At 40.9% G+C, this 10,400-nt stretch overlaps 1 protein-coding gene across 2 annotated transcripts in view; it reads left to right on the top strand.

Annotated features, from left to right (window-relative positions):
• Window positions 1-375: 375 nt before the first annotated feature.
• cicb (capicua transcriptional repressor b) overlaps window positions 376-10,400 on the top strand; it is a 68,552-nt gene continuing 58,527 nt past the window's right edge. For both annotated transcript variants that reach the window (XM_061674332.1, XM_061674330.1), the window contains exon 1: window positions 376-601. The gene's annotated coding sequence lies outside the window, so the exon portion shown is untranslated. The remainder of the gene's footprint in view (window positions 602-10,400) is intronic.

Raw genomic sequence — 10,400 nt, 5'->3', positions numbered from 1 at the left:
ATTATCGCCATGTCCCCACATGCTACTGTCAATTATGGTAAACAGATTGGTTCTGTCAAAGGGGAGGGAGCATTTGTGCCGTCCTATTGGCTCTCGTCGGCGTAGTCCTGCCCCTCAGCCCGCTTCGTGCTGTTCCTATGGTTCCCATAGCTCTCATTGGCTACTGTAAAGTTTGGATGGGATGCAGGTTTGCCTGAGCATGGCCGCCGCTATTGGTCGGCTGGCCCCGTCCGTCAAGTGGACCTTGACAGCTCGCTCATCCCCCTCGTCTCGGGACACCGCCGCCGATTGGCTACTGTACATATCAGCGATGTCCGATTGGCCGCTGCGCCCAGCTGTTAGTGGTTCATTCACCATTTTGTGACTGTAGTGGAAAAGAGACGAGGGATACTTTGCCGTATCCTCCTCGGAGTTACAGTGGGGGGAGCTTGGTGATGTTGGACGGTTGGGAAAAGTAACTCGCCCCAAGGGACTCCGGAGTCCTCCGAGACGACAACCGAGGGGATGTTCGCGGGTGCCGCACGGGTTGCCTCATCCGCAAAATAAGACCATAAATCTTTTTTTTCCCCTTCCCCGCTGAAGAGGAAAAAGCTCCGCTCGGGTGAGTTCAAACTAAGTTAGCGAAGGGGGAGGTTGTGATGCTCAACTGATTTAAAACCTTCCTTTACGGGTGTGGGGATATGCTGCCACACTACCGGGCTGTTGTTCTTGTTCTGCCCGGAAAAACGAACCGCTCGGCAGGCAGGGTGGGGGGGGGGTATCATACACGAATACACACACACACACACTACATAACAAGCTTTAAAACTTTATCAAAATATCATACCGCGAATAAACATGACAACCAGCACAAATTATAACACTAATATAGCTATATTATAACATTATGGTGGATTTTCGCTACTTTTATCGACACGTTTTCCGTGTTGGCGTCGTGTCGAAAAACACACGTCGACCTCTTTTCGCAACACTGTGGTCCGAATTAAAAACAGCCACGACGTGACATTTTCTTCATTTAAAAATAAATAAATAAATATATATATATATATATAAACGATGATTGTGAGCCGTAACGTGGTAAATTAAAGGCCAATTCGCCCGGTTTACCGCGCCTGTCGTCGTGGTTGTTGTTGTGTAGTAGTAGTAAGTCGTGCGTCGCGTACTACGAAGGCTTTTACAACCGGGCAGCTTTCGTTTAGCGAGCTAACATTTATTTATTTATTTGTCCAAACGTCAAACGATTTAATAACTGTTTAGCGAATGAAGAGGCAGGAATCCGACCTGTCCTATTGCCATCCCATTAAAAAAACAACGTCACTTGATTAAACTTGTTTTTTTTTTTTTTTTCTTTCTTTCTTTCTTTCTTTTTCTTTCTTTTTTTTAAGGTGTTGTTTACCGGATGGCCTTTGAGTCATAGACATGATAGTTGTACTCTGGCTATGAGCTTTTCCTACACTTCATCACCACCGTCAGTCACAGCCAGTATCATCTGCATGATGCAGCTTTTTGCCTTTTTTTTTTAATATATAAAATATATCCTTGGAGGGACCTCGGTGTCCATGATGACAAGTTCGGCCATTCCCGATCAAGGACCTGGGCTCAGTAGGAACCAGAATACAATAGCTCCAGGGAGCAACCTACGGCCCGTGGTCCTTTTACGGACCCCGAGAGCATTTAAATATGGCCTGTCATGCCCCGAAAAGCTAGTAATGCATCACAACGAATATTTGCCGTTTCATATTTCGTCACGCCAAAGTGTGTGTAAGCGCATCTTGCTCCTTGCTTGCGTGACCCACTTAAAGGCAAACGCTGTCCCCACATCCACCAGAATGAAATTCTTAACACAATCAAAGCTGCGAGAAGTGACGAATGCACCCGCGTACCCCCTTTTTCAAGGCAAATCGTCCACATTAGTGGTTCTCAAACTTTTCACACCAAGTAATACTTGGCTCTCCAAGTATCACCCGAATGACCATTATTAAAATACAACGTAGTAGGCCTAAGTGTTCATCAAAAATTAGGGGCAGAGGTAGAGGCAGAGGTTTTATCCCTTAAAAATATCAATCCCTCCATCCATCCATTCGCTGTATCACTCATTCTCACGAGGGTAGCGGGTTAGCTGGAGCGTATTCCAGCTGACTTTGGGCAAGAGGCAGGGTACACTCTGAAGAGGTTGCCAGCCAGTCGCAGGGCACATATAGACAAACAACCATTCGCACTCACATTCACACCTATGGACAATTTAGAGTCTTTAATTAACCTACCATGCATGTTTTTGAAATATGGGAGGAAGCAGGAGTACCCGGAGAAAACCCACGTAGGCACAGAGATAACGTGCAAACTCCACACAGAAAGGCCAGAGACCAGATTTGAACCCACGACCTCAGAACCGTGAAGCAGATGTCCGAACCAGTACATATAAAAAATTATTAAAGATTATTGTCAGCCTTTCAAACATGAACACTGTGCTTAGATATGGGAATATAAAAAAAACATTGTACTTAAATAATGATTCAATTAAAATGAATTGCACATAAAACTGAAATTAAGAAATACCAAAATATATGTATGAAAACAAACCGCTATCATATCAAGTGCAAATGTATTGTGTTTTAAAGTTAATTATAACTGTTAATTAGAACTGTACTCAACAAATGTGCAGTAGTGGATTAAAAAGGTTTAAGATGCTGTAACATTATGCACAGTTTGAACATTCAATTCAGTGATCGCTGGCATTGATACATGAACAATTAAATATACGTTTTCGGACCAATTAAGTTGTTATTTCCCACAGCTCAGTCTTTGGGAACAATTGGAATTGGGAACTGCTACAGATTGGAGCTCATTTGGGTGAATTCCCTTATAAGAGTAAAGCCACCGCGGTACGCACATAAAGACAATAGGGCTGTTTTTGCCCAGAATCTGCCCCGTACCGGCCAAGCACATCAAACACGTCCTACAAGTCCTACCCGATGCGATATTTTACATAAAAGTGGGTTACCAAGACGGCAAGAAGTATTTTCCAAAGCAAGTCTTTTTTTTGACGACAACGGTCCCGCCTCAAGTTCCCTCAAAAACACTGGGGTAACATCAGCGCATACCCGAAAGTGTCTGTTCGTCTTCGTTTTTGTGAGATTCCATGTGATCACGTGAGACTTCGAGTTCGGCCGCGGAACAATCTTTATGTGTGGTGTCCTGTGTCGAGATTATTGGAGGACACCAGACACAATATGACCACAACTGTTAAATGCCTGATGTTTTATCTTTAGGCGTGTGGTCGGTCACAGGGAAAAATATATTTTAAGAGTTGAAAGTCCAAACCCTGGAATTTGCCCAAAATCGCTGCTTCAAACCAAAATGCCCAACTTCCTGTTCCTTTCTGGGCATAGGTTGTTGACACTTTTTTGTGCATCCTGGTATGATAGACATGCCCGTTCAATTTTGTGTTGATTGTGCCGATTTTGTCGAACTTTTCCCACGGCACTAACACGACCCTAAAAGACATAACTGTTCGACTCGATACGTGCGTTGGCTAAAATTGGTGAGTTTTACTGCATGCTGATGCTCTTAAAAATGCAAATAATTAGTTGGAATGATGCTAATTAAAAGTGATGAAGGGGCCCTCACGCCCCCCTTTTCATAGCGAAGCCTCAAATTTATTGTCAAACTTTGACGTCATGCTCCGAATACATTAGATGACAGAGACAAAAAAGCCATGCAATTTAGTGTCGCCCTTTTGTCCAGGATACCTGCTTCCAATTGGGGCTCGTTTGGGCAAATTCCCAAAATGTCTGCTTCAAATCAAAATGGCCGACTTCCTGTTCAATTTCGGTCCCTGAGACTTTTTTGTCCACCCATTTTGATGTCAATTGGTGAAACTGGTGTCGGGGGGTAATTTTTTTCTGACCTTCCACACGATGCTGAGTGACATTTTCGGGGTGGTGTTCAGGACCTTGAAAATACATAAAGGTTTCCCAGGATACACACAGTAATTGCATGTTGAGTCCCCCAAAAGGTGACTTATTCTATGGAAGAATAATAAACACAACGATTCCAAGGGGGCTCTTATAACCCCCTTTTAGATTTAACCGATAAATGCTCTTAAGAAGAGTCACTGATGGTGTAGTGGTACACTCGCCTGACTTTGGTGCAGGCAGTGTGGGTTCAGTTCCCACTCAGTGACGGTGTGAAAGTGAGTGCGAATGGTTGTCCGTGTCTATATGTGCCCTGCGACTGACTGGCGACCAGTTCAGGGTGTAGTCCGCCTTTCGCCCGAAGTCAGCGAGGATAGGCTCCAGCGCCCCGCGACCCTAACCAGGATAAGCGGTGTTGAAAATGGATGGATGCTCTTAATAAATAAGAAACTTTTGAGTTTTTAGAAATTGCATGGAAGGCCGCATTAAATGTGCAAATCATCTAAGTGCCATAGATTGCCAACCCATGACCTTTCATATGAAGATTGTGTTAGGGCATCAAAGTAGTGGAGTTATAAATATTGCACAGACCCCATACAATCTGCATTTGTGTTCTTGTATATTTAAGAAATGGTGTCATTTCATGTATGTGTTGAACAGAAATGTCCTTTTTAATGCGTTTCAGTAACGTGAGTGTGTGTGTGTGTGTGTGTGTGTGAGAGAGAGAGAGAGACACAAGAGAGATTGTAACAACGTGTGCATGACTGCTCTGCAAATTCTGCAAAGAAAGCATCAAAGATGTTTAATGTAATGAGAGGACACCGAGGTTACATTGCTTTATCCTGACTGTGTTTGTCCGGTCTAACGCCATGGAAACAACAAGCCCGCCGTTTGTCCGTCTCGTCACAGTAACGTGCTCGCTCTCGATCGAATGCCTTGATCACTCCTCCCTTAGATTACATACAAAGGGAGGATACGTATTGGACAAAGATTACATTTATTGAATACACTAAAATCAAGTGCCGGAGAGTTGACCTCCAGTTGACCATCAGTGATCTAAATATATATTGTTTAATGCATGATGTCGTATTCTTTGGATCCTTCAATTGAATGAATCGTTACCAGGCTCACACTTGTCATAACACCTTCATAACACCATCATAACACCTCTATTACTGTACACACAATGTTTTAACATTTTAACAATAAAGTCCCAATTTTTACGAGTAATGTTACGAGAAAAAAGTAATTTTTCCAGAAGAATTTAATAATGTTGGATTAAATCTGATAATAAGTATTATGAAAAATAAAGTTGTAACAGATCTTTACAATTTTGCAAAACTTTTTCCAAGAAAAGCTTTATTTATTTTAAGAAAAGTACGTTGTCATGAGACTTTATTTTGCCAGAAAAGTTATAGCTTTATCAGAAAGCGTTCATGTTCTGAGGGAAAAAGTGTCCTTTTTAAAAGTATGTCATATTATTCAATAATAAGAAACTGAAGACTGGTCGAAATTTGTGAGTAAATTATAATTGACCAAATGTGTATGGGAATTAATTGTACTGAGCAGCCTGTGTCACAATAAGTCCCATTTCCTATTCTGTGGTAATCATGACACTTGGTCATTTGCCATTATGGTAGCCCTCTGTTTTAGCATCACCAAAAAACAGCAAAGAAAAAGCAAAACACACCCTTGGAGTAAATCTCACTCAGCTAACTTTGGGGGTTCCACTGCATACAGTTAAACATATATTTAAATGTAGAAACGAGCCTTTTATGTATTCATTATACTATATTTCTTCCGAGAGTGGGCTTGGCAGCCTCGCCATTTACGCCGGGAATTTCACATCTCTCGCTCGAGCGAACAAGAATGATGCGCTCTGTTCTTTTTTTAGGCAGAGATGAAAAAAGAAGCCACCGTGCTCATAACTCGATTGACACTGAAGGAAAAGCTATCCCCAAATACTTTCCAGTGAAAAGAAAGAGATGGGTCAAGATGCCAGAATGGCCCAAACTCTTCTGTGTTATAACAGAATGCGAACACGCACACACACACACACACACACGCAACTGCACACACTCACGGCACCGCAAGCATGACCGAACACATTTTTTCCGAGCGAAGATCATCCAGCGATTCCGTGGAGCGGTCGGTCAGCCGGGAGTTGTCGACTCCTTCCTGCTTATCTCTTTGTGACACATTACGAACATTAGTTATTAAATAGCAAAAACGGTAGCGCTGCTTACTTGCGTAATAACACATATTTGCTTCAAGTCACATTGGGGTATGGAAATGAATTGAAAATGATAATGTGAGTGTTTTCACCTTGAGCAAACTGAATAGCTCTGATGTAAATAAATAAGACCATGATAAGAACATTTTATATATTAAATTGTACAATGCAATTTAAAGAAACAAATAGGAGGAAAGGAAATGTGTGCCTTTACTAAGAAGTATTAGGGTAGCGAAAGGTTGAAATATTACGAGGGGAGGGATATTTTACATAAATAAAGTTGAAACACAGTGGTACCTTGACTTACAAGTACATTTGTTTGACATGACCAAGTGCATAACTCAATTTACTTGTATTTCAAATCAATTTACCCCATTGAAATGAATTGAAATGCTACTAATCTGTTCGAGCCCCTCAAAACAATGTGTTGTTCAATAAATACAGCACTGTATTGTATAAAAACATTTTAACAAAAGAATATAAAGAAGCAAACTGGTTTTATACAGTGTATAACTGTACGCACTGTAGTATTCGTGTGTTAGATGTGTGCCTTTAAGGGGCGTAGCCTCGTGAGTAATGTCAGGAGCTGGAGTCGGTCGGGTTGGCCGGTTCGTCAGCGTGAGTGTCTGGGTGTGAGTCGTGTCATACAGCAGCTCCTTGCGAGTGTTCTCATTTTGTATTTGTGTGTTTGAGTATTTGTCCCGTTCAATAAATGGCTGAGAGTGCGTCGGCAACTGTGGCTTTCCTTGCCCACATGCCAGGGCATCACAGTACTTTAATTGCTCCATTTTTTTCCCCACTTGACTCGAGTGGCAGTGTATCTGTATCTTGCGGTTACCTCAAATTTTCAGCCAGCTCCTATGACCCTGAACAGGATAAACGGTATAGAAAATGGACAGACGGCAGTTCAGAAAATATAAAAACAAGTTTTCTGAATCTGGATATAATAATAGCCCCTTTCACACTGCTTGTAAAAGTCAGCAATTTTGTGCCTTTTTAGTGCGTTGCGGTTCTGTATGAGAGGTACCAATACGGAAGGGGGGACGGGGCCGGGTGAAGGTGACAATACAATTTCCCGGCTTTGGAGGTAGTGTTTGAGATGAAAGTTGGAACAGTGATGTAACAGTTTAACTTGTGTAACACCCGACAAGCACTTCTTCCGGCATGTTGTGTTGACAGCAACTTATTACTATAAACTAAATATTCTCGTAAATGATGTAACATTAGGGTTCTATTTTCGTGACTAGCACAAATCCAGCGCTGTGCTTGACGTAACTCTGAGGGGAGGTGGGATAGACCCGGTTTTGGTGATTTCATGGACCGGCATACCCCCAGCACATTTACAATGGGACGTCTGCGCTGGTGTGGGCGTCACCACGGCCAACTTCAATCCTGTCCAATTGAAGTCGCTTCCTTCATTTTCTTTAAAAGCGCATGTTGACATCTCTAAATGCAGAAGAGGACACAGCGATCTGTGTGCGACTTGACCAATGAACGTTAGCGGGTACCCTTATTAAATACAGAATGAGCTGGTGAAAAATCGATGATGACTTAAATATGTCCACAGAACTCATTAATCTATGTATATCCCCTCCAACGGTTGTTTGTTTCCAACCCCCGACCCCCAATGCTGCGTGCCGAGGAGTACGTGGGATGATTTCAAATATATACAATAATACAATACAATAATTAGGATAATAATAATAATGCATTATATGAAATTATTTCTACAGTGATTCAGAGGGTTCGGTACCTGTTCACATATTTATGAATGAAATACCTGATCGCCTACATGTCTGGGAAGCTCGCGTATCTGTCCTGACCTGCACCTTGATCAAATTCACCAAAATCGCGTTTGACCAGCTGTCTACCTTTCGCCAAAAGTTAGATGTGGTCTGACCCAGTGTATGTTTAGACCAACTTTTAGTCACCAAATTGTCAAATACGCTGGGCGGATGTCAAAGGACACTTCCTCGTTGCATCGGTAGGCCCATCTTGCCAATTTGGCAAACACGCCAGCAAGCCTTACGCTTCGTATGAAAATCAAGGTACACCGCCATTGGCACTCCGACGCAGTCTACGAAAATAAAGCCCTACGACTTTATTTTCATAACGTAACAACTTTATTCTTGCAATTTCATACCTTCACTCCCATCAACCCATGACTTTTTTTCTCATAACAATCTGACTTTATTGTTATCACTCTACAACTGTTTTCTTGGAATTATATGACCTTATTCTTGTCACTCAGACTTTTTTTGGTCAAAGCTTTTACGAGTATTGTCTCGTTACATTACGACTTCATTTTCGTCACGCCATGACTTTTATCTCGTATATTTTTACTTTATTCTCGTCATTCTGTGACATTTTTCATGCAACATTGCGATTTCCTCCTAATGTTAGGACTTCATTTTTGTAACTGCACAACTTTGTTCTTGCTATATTATATTTTTCTGTTAATATTACAATTTTATTCTCGTAATTGTACAACTTTTTTCTATCATCATTTTGCAACTGCACTGTAATATTTTGATGTTATTCGCATAACTTTGCAACTTTTTTTCTTGTGACATTACATTTTTCTAGTAATATTACGCCATTTTTCGCTTAATAGTACAACTTTATTCTCATCAAAATACTTATTTCTCATCCCTCTGCAACTTTTCTCTCATCCTATTATGACTTTTTGTAGGATTATGATGTTATTTTCATAACTGCACAACTTTTTTCTTGTGACAATACATTTTTCTGTGAACATGACTTTTTCTTAATGTTACGAATTTATTCTCGTAATAGTACAACTTTTTGTCTCATCACCCTGCAACATTTATTTCGGCACATTACATTTTTCTTGCAATATTATGACTTTGTTTTTGTCACTATGACTTTTCTTGTAACATCACAATGTATTGCTAGTAATATACTGACTTTATTGTCATCACTTTATGACTTTTCTCGTAATAGTCAAACTTTATTGTCATCACCGTATGTATTTTTTATGTAACATTGTGTTTTCCCCCTTATAGTATGACTTTATTTTAGTCATTGCAAAATGTTTTTCTTGTAACATTATGCCTTTTTTTTTCTTGTAAAGTTATAACTTTATTCTCGTCACTCTGCATCTTTATTATTGTAATACTGAGACATTTTTCTCCTCACTCGACAAAATTGATCTTGTCTCATTTTTTAGTGTTTCAATCTCGTCGCTTTTTTTAGCGTTTCAATTGTGGCCCTAATACTTCTTCATGCTTATGCAGCAAGCTTATTGTACATTGAAAAATATAATGTTCCCCTCAGTATAATTATTTCTTTATATATTCACATGTACATGTTTAAAAATGAAAGTTTAAAACATTTTACCATGGGAAAACAAATGCTATTTTAATTTGTGTTCATATTCTATATCCACTGTTCATGGCTCAACCATTTTATCACAGAAATGAAGTCTTAAGAGAATGTTTATATTTTCCTACTGAGCTCTGAAAATTAGTAAATGCCACAGTTGTGATTACAATCACTGAATAATGTGAAAATTACAATCTTTGTTTCTGATTAATAGGGTCAAAGAGATAAGTCATTTTGAAAGTCTTAGGATAAACACGGGATTAGTTCTCGCCGTGTGTTGCGAATTACGTCGTCTTTGACAACAAGGTCACCTTATGCAAATGTGTGTATGCACTCAGTCTATAGTTTTACGCATGTGGTAATTATAACGAGGCAAACGTATTTCTACGTTTGTACATGAATACACTTAAGGACAGCACATGCTGGCATGTTTGAGCAGTCTGTCTTATTTCCTGGCATCTCGTGGTAACCTTTTTTAAAAACATTTCACCCATTTTTCTCAGCATTATTCCAGTTAGGCTTCCTCCAAGCCCAAATGTTTGTGTCGGAAGATGACGGGGAATGCTCAAAAAAAGTGTGTGTGTGTGGGGGGGGGGGGGGGGGGGGGGGGGGGAGTGAGAGAGCGAGAGAGAGGCTGTGGAAATTCCCAGCGACTACTCCAGAACGCTCTTAACAAACATCCGCACACCACCACCTCTACCTCCCTCTCAAACACTCATGTTGTAGGGTGACCTCACTCAGGGCCGCCGCCAGCCCCTTTCCCTCCCTGATGGAAGGCTAAATAAACGGTTTGTTGTTGTGATGTTGAGTATAAAGACGCGGCGTGAACCGTAGCGTGAGAAAAGCTACTCCGTCGTATGTCAAAGTAGCTTGAGGTACTTCGGGGAAGTCAAGCGTAGTATGACATT

This window comes from Phycodurus eques, chromosome 4 (assembly GCF_024500275.1).
Source record: "Phycodurus eques isolate BA_2022a chromosome 4, UOR_Pequ_1.1, whole genome shotgun sequence".
Taxonomy (NCBI): Eukaryota; Metazoa; Chordata; class Actinopteri; order Syngnathiformes; family Syngnathidae; genus Phycodurus; species Phycodurus eques.
Note: the sequence above shows the minus strand (reverse complement) of the source record. Positions and strands in the feature narration are given on the sequence as shown.